Here is a 7,788-nt window from a genome sequence, read left to right on the forward strand (position 1 = left end):
TTAATTATATACATAATAATTTAATAAGAAACCTTATACAAAAAGAAAATGGCAATGACACAAATTATAAAATAAAATAAACTTAACTGTTAACCGAGGCTCAATTTTATGGATATGGAAGGCTTGTGTGTGATCTGCCCAGATATGAATTTATGGCGTACAAGATAAATATGTGGAACAGTTTTTTCTGAGTCTTAGGTAGAACAACTCAGACCATGCGAGTTCTTTGATTTTAAAATTTTGCTTCACAAATCGCATGGTCTGATTTGGAGCTGGAGAAATGTGAAATTTGAAACGTAGAATTCGGACCCTCCGTTTTGCTTGTTGTTGGTAATTTTTTTACGTTATGGGGGATCAAATCGGACGGTACGATTTGATTATTTTATATTTTTTTAATCCAGTTAACCTAATCGAAGGGTCTGATTTTGTTGTAGGGACATATATAAAAGTGTGTAACTGAGAGAAGAGATCTAGTCGCGTATTCTTCTCCTTCTTCAACGTCTTCTTCTCATTCTTCAACGGCTTCTTTTCTTGGTTTCTTCTTGCTGTGTTTTTTCCTTGTTTAGTATGAAACCAACAAATCTATTAGTCAAGTTTATGTTTTTGTTTAAGTGATTGAGAGAAATGAGTGACAGAGTTCTATTAAAAGTGTATTATTTTGGTCAGATTTTGTTACAAACATCTGAAAGAGTGAAATTTTTTTGTGAAAATCCGTTAGATGTTGTTATTCCTTTCACAATCTCATTTGAAGAGCTCAAAGGCATGATCTGTGAAAAGATTGACTCTGAGAGGGCAAGAAAAATATCCTGTATTCTGTACAAATATTCCATAACGGTGTTTGGTGGATTCGTCCAATTTCAAACCAAATATGTGACAGACGAAGCGAGCATGCAAGAGATGTTTTCGATGTATATTGAAAATCGGGCTCAGATCTCGTTCATCGAGTTGTATGTTGAGTTTGAACAATCTGAGGCCAATCGGAATATTTTACGGAAAGATTACAATAGTGACAGTGAAGAAGAGTTCGAAAGCAACTACGAAATTGCTGGTCCAGACGGAGATGAAGATCAAGGTGACGGAACTATGGCTCCAGATGTGATAGAGGTGGCAAATGCACTCGCAAACAAAGTGCCGTTTGAGGAGCCATCATTCATGTGAGTTTTGGATTTGGAAGCCATGCATGTAGCGGAATTTCTGGAATATATGAGTGCAGGTACGTAATTCATCGTATTTATAAAAAGGATTAGAATTTTTGTTAATTTATGTTGATAGATGGACCAAATAGTTAAGTGAAGTACGAAAATATGCTCAATTGGTATTTGTTTTTGTGTATCTGTTTATTTATTTAAGTTTAAGATAGTAATTTTTTAGTTAGTTATTGATTTAGTTAAGAATAAATTAGTATTTATTAACCATTATTTAATCATGCGTTGATGTCATAGTTGTCATAACCAAATCGGTGATCGAACCGTTCAGGTCACTGGGTCACTGGGTTATTGGTTCAACCGCTGAGTTACTGGTTGAACCAGTTGACCCGGTCCTATGTAAATAAAAAATAAAAAATAGTCAGAATTTTAAAATTAAAATTTAAAATACATATGTTTACTACTAATATTTTAAAAATAACATTTTAAAAATATCAAGTGGCTTTAAACCGATGTGAAAAATGAACAATAAATATTTTATTTTTTTATTCTATCATGAATGTTTCTATTTTATTTTTATGTTAAAGTAACTTTTTATTTTATTTTAATAATTTATTAATAAGTTTATATCTTTTATACTGTTATATACTACAATTATTTATTAGAAAATAATATTAATAGATATGATATGATTATTAAAAAATAAGTGAGTTTGTAATTACTGTTCGCACTGGTTCGATGCCTTGTACGGTTTAGATACCAGACCGGACCGGTTAGAGTCCGGTTCACTGGGTTTGACGGTCAATCCGGCCGGTCCAGTTTTTACAACCGTGGCTGATGTTCTTATTTTGTTTAGAATGATATAATAACATGATGTAAGGTTTGGATTTATATCATAATTGATGCAATAAATAGTGATTCACCTTTATTTTCAGTGTTTAAATATCTGTGTATTATTTTTTTTGTATGGTGGCTGTCCCGGCAGAAATTCCTATTGTCGCAGATGGTGAATTTGCCGTTGGTATGGAATTCAGTTCCAGGGAAGCTGTTATTAAGGCGATAAAAGAGTATACCATATGAAGAAGCGTAGACTACCGGGTGTATGAGTCTGAGCCGTTGACATTTTATGCCAAGTGTACACAATATGGGTCAGGGTGTGATTGGCTTGTCAGGGTTAGCAAGATCAGCAAGAAGTACTGTTGGGTTATAAGGAGGTATAATGGTAGTCACACATGTACCAGAGCCACCATTTCACAGGATCATTCAAAGCTGGATTCTATCACAATTGCAGAAGCAATAAAGCCGTTGGTTAAGGCTGACCCCTCCTTAAAGGTAAAATCGGTTATAACAGAAGTGCAATCGAAGTTCAACTACACCGTTAGTTATCGGAAAGCATGGTTGGCTAAGCAAAGGACAGTAGAAAAAATATTTGGAGGTTGGGAAGCATCGTACGAAGCGTTGCCTATATGGTTTGAGGCCATGTGTCATAAGGAGCCATCAGCTGTTGTCCATTTATGCAGCTTCCTCTACAGTCTGACTTACACAGTGCAACTCTAAATTGATGCAAACACTCCGCCTCCAAGGCTTCGAAACTACTCATTGTCATCCCTGTGACTGGAAGACCGTCCGTCAGAAGACCAAGAATTATAGCCACATCTTCAAGAGTCACAGCACATTCACCAATGGGAAGGTGAAACGTATGTGTGTCTGGGTGCCACCGTTCGATTAGAGCATTCACCAGTGCTTTCTGACATTGGACTACCCCAATCTGAGATACATGATAAAAACCAGTAAGTCGTAAATGCTCCTCCACTCTATCGTTGTACCGATCCGGAAGAACTAGGTGGTCACATGTCAATATTCTTAATTTCTACAAAAACATAACAAATTATTAGTCAACTCATTAACAATTACTAACTTACTACTAAAAGATAATAATTTTTTAACCACAGCAACTAAAACAATAAACTCCTACCAAAATTAAATAACTGTCATGGTTACAAAATTTGCACAACTAACTCAACAAGAAACAAATTACTTGAAACCACACAACTATCATAAATTATTTTACTAAATCCAACTAAAACAAATAATTCTAACTTCTAAAATTAATTATTAATCCTTAAAATTATTCATAACTAACTAACTAACTAACTAATAATAATAATAATAATAATAATAATAATAATAATAATAATAATAATAATAATAATAATAATAATAAATAAACTCTAATTAAAATTAAACAAATATTCTAACTATTATTTTTACATATATTCCTAAATTTTTAAAAATAATAATCATTCTATTTATATTCCTAAATTCAAATTCTAACAAGAATCATAATAATTAAATTTTTAACAATAATAATTATAAATATAAAATATTTAAAAAATAAAAAAAATTTACATAATCAGGATGACTGAGATAATGTATAATATGAAACTCAAGTCGATCAACATCTTTAATTTTGTGTTTCTTTAACATTTTTATTCTGCTTCCACCATGCAAAACTTGAAAGAATGGAGAAATGAAGAAGAATGGTAATATGAAGTTTCAGAGTGAATGTTGAAAGTGATAATTCGGATGGTGAGTGTAGGTCTATGTTAGATGCAACACCACCGTTTGGAGAGAAAGTTCTGTGCGACACGTGTCTTCCCCTTCACAACACAAACTGTTTGACAAACGCAACTCGAACCGTTCGTTTAGTGAGACACAATTCGTAGGGTTTAAGTTCTGATTTTTTGACATCACAATGAGGCGAAGCACTTCTACTTTCTATATGCGAGTCTAATACCACTATTGGTTCCATATTTAAATTAAAAAGCAGTTAACTGACAGAGAACGGATCGAATAATTCAAGATTCCACATTCTTCTTTAATAGTAATGATTTTGGTTTGGCTTATCTTTGGCAAATTGCACCTCCTTCTCTCTCTCTCTCTTTTTTCACAGGCGAATGAATATCGACTTCATATTGCTATATCAGGGCGTAACATGCATAATCCATTATTGCCAGTTTGCCACTTAATATCTATCAATACCATCATATTATTAATTACTGTTAAATTACTTTATTTTATATTTTTAATTACTGTTAAAATAATTGAATAATATTAAATATAATAAGTATATAATTAAAATATTAATACATAAAATTATAAATATTAAATGAAATAAAATAATTTTAAATTATTTTCATTTTAGTATTATGGTAATTTTAGTTTGATAGACGACAAAGAAAGAAAAGAAGAATAAGAACAGCATTAGTCTAACCTCAAAAATATCAAATAAATTAAAGCACGTTTCGTAGAGTAGTGGATGGCTGAAATACATCATCCAATTCAGTCCTTCCCAGCCACCATTGCTTGACAAGTCAGTTTTTGTCAATTTCTAACTGGAAGATATCTTTTTTCACATCGTTGAAATGTTTAATTTAACTGTTTAATTAGAAATTTTTATTATATTGTTATAGTTAAGAGATATTTTATTATTGAGTAGTGTTCATAGAGTCCAAAATTACTTTGAATCTTAACTAACTAATAACTATGATGATGACAACAAGAAGAACCATCATAAGAAGACAATGTCAAAGAGAAGAATAAGTAAAAATAGAGACAGCAATTATATTTACATATAATCAACTACTATAGTCATCCTTACAGTAATACAAATATTTTCATATTCATAATAATCATAATCAAATTTTATAAGCAATATAATAAAAATAAATTGAGGTACGTCGCTATCATATACCAGCCATTACACCCAATTTTGTGGCCCTAAAGCCATCATATGGTCCCAAACGAAAATAATTGAAGAGATCGAGCAATGTACAAAACTAGAAACGATATCCATCTAAAATAATATTTTTTTTTTTGGTGAACCATCTAAAATAATATACGAATATTTGTTTGATACTCAAATTTAACCTCAAACAAAGTTTATAGTTTTTATTTTTCAAATATATTTAGTATTAGATAAAGTATAAGAAATTTATTTTAGTTAATTAAAATTAATTAACTTTAGTGTTTAGATTTATAGTTTGTTCGGTAGGTTGGGTACCGGACGGTTCGGGTTGGTACTTCGATTGATGAGAGGGGGTCTCGTCTGGTTCCAGGTTACTGGGTTAGAGTTGCCGATGTTCCGAACTCTTTGCGTGGAGAAGGAGGGTGTCACCTGCAAAGGCACTCCGACGCTCTAGTCAGTCAAGTGTGTAGGCGAAAGAACCTTGGGAGAGGGGTAGGACCCTCCCCATATATACCGTGTCAGAAGCGGGTCCCACAAGGACAGAACCCACCTTTCTCAAAGCTTTCTTATACAGCTGTAGTAAAGAGCTGTCTAGGACGCGTGTCCGGGTCAATATTTGAACGCCTCACACCCGACCGTTCGTGTCGGGTGGTTCGTGAATCGAGTCGGTCCATGTTATATATGGGCCAGGTCGTAACAAAAATATTATACAATTATATAATTATACTCGTTTTTTTTTTTAAATATGAGACTTAATAAAATACATATCTGATCACCATACATCAAGAATTTTATTGTGAACCACAAGCTGATGATTGATTAGGCATGTATAATAATTATTATGTAGTTTTATCTAACAAAGCTTTTATGATACTTTATCGTCAAGTGGAAGCTCTGGCAGGCCACCAGGAACGTGAAGATTTTTTTAGAACAAGGGATTCCTTCCTACAACAGATTTTCGAGGAGGAAGAAATGAACGAGGAGTTTTTTAGAAGAAATTCATTACTAAAGTTGTTATTAGTTGCTGGATATATCCCAGACCAACTTTTGGATTTTTGTCTTGAAGACTTTGATGAATTCAGCAAAGTGAAGAACAAAGAAAGATAGTAAAACAAATACATAAAATTTCCAGTGGTGGACAATGTCCGGGTGAGGGCTAAGTGTGGAGATGGTTGTGAATGGTTTGCATATGCGGTGAAGATGGCCAATGAAGATAGTTGGCAGCTAAGAACAGTTAATGATCATCATTCTTGTAATACTGTATTTGACATAAAAGTGATGAAGTCGAAGTGGCTGGCGAAGGTCTTTAGGAGAAAAGTAGAAGAGAATCCGAAGTTGAAGCTGGGCACCATACAAAGTAGGACTCTTAGGAAGTGGAATGTGCAGATTTCAAGAGCAAAGGCATTTCGGGCCAAGCAGATTGCACTGGTTGACATTAATGGAACTTTTAGGGAGCAATATAGAAGACTTTACGACTATTGCCATGAGTTGCTGCGCACCAATCCTGGTTCATCTGTGAAGCTGCATGTTCAATTACCTCCAGCAGCCCAAATTGAGCACCCCGATACAACAGTCGACTTAAGTCCACGATTTCATAGGATTTATATTTGCTTAAAGGCTTGCAAGGAGAGTTTCATGAAGTGTAGGCCTATGATAGGGCTTGATGGTTGCTTTTTGAAGACACCATATGGAGGATGGCTATTGGTTGCTATGGGGTGGGATCCGAATGACCAGATGCTACCTATAGCATATGCAGTCGTGGAGGCTGAGACAAAAGATTCATGGACGTGGTTCCTCTCAAACCTAATTGATGATATAGGAGTGGATAAATTATTACGTAGCACATTCATGTCTGATCAACAAAAGGTAATTTACTAACCTGTATTTTAGTGTAATTAAGATTTTGCACTATATTTTTATGTCTAGTTATAATTAGTTAATGTTAATGTTCTTGTAATGTTCTTTTATAATTAGCACGTTCATGGCTTCTGCACTAGATTTTATTGTTCTTGTAATGTTCTTTTATAATTAGCACGTTCATGGCTTCTGCACTATATGTTATTGTTCTTATAATTAGCTAGTCATGTGGCTTATGCACTATATGTAATGTTCTTTTATAATTAGTTAGTAATTGTTGTACCTATATGTTAATGTTCTTGTAATTGACTTTTATAATTAGTTATAAATTGCTGTGAATTAGCTAGTCGTGTGGCTTCTGCACTATATGTTAATGTAATTGTAATGTTCTTTTATAATTAGTTAGTAATTGCTGTACCTATATGTTAATGTTCTTGTAATTGAATTTTATAATTAGTTATAAATTGCAGTGAATTAGCTAGTCATGTGGCTTCTGCACTATATGTTAATGTAATTGTAATGTTCTTTTATAATTAGTTAGTAATTGCTGTACCTATATGTTAATGTTCTTGTAATTGACTTTTATAATTAGTTATAAATTGCTGTGAATTAGCTAGTCATGTGGCTTCTGCACTATATGTTAATGTAATTGTAATGTTCTTTTATAATTAGTTAGTAATTACTGTACCTATATGTTAATGTTCTTGTAATTGACTTTTATAATTAGTTATAAATTGCTGTGAATTAAGCCACGTCACTAACGTCTGTTAGTGATTTCAACGCTGTTAACGTTCAGGGATAAAATTGATGCAAATCGAAAACTTTTGGGATAAAATTGAAACAAATTGAAACTTAGGGGTAATTTTGAAACTTTTAGTAAACTTCAGGGACAAAAAGTATACTTTACCCAACAAATAAAGAGCTAGAGAAACAGAGTTTTTTCTTGAATAATACGCAAAAAAAAAAGAGTAACATAATGTAGTCAGCAAATATAATCATTTTGAAACGATAAAATTACTCGCATGTTAGTAGATGTGA

The sequence above is a fragment of the Arachis ipaensis genome, chromosome B10, assembly GCF_000816755.2.
Source record: "Arachis ipaensis cultivar K30076 chromosome B10, Araip1.1, whole genome shotgun sequence".
In the NCBI taxonomy this organism is placed as follows: Eukaryota; Viridiplantae; Streptophyta; class Magnoliopsida; order Fabales; family Fabaceae; genus Arachis; species Arachis ipaensis.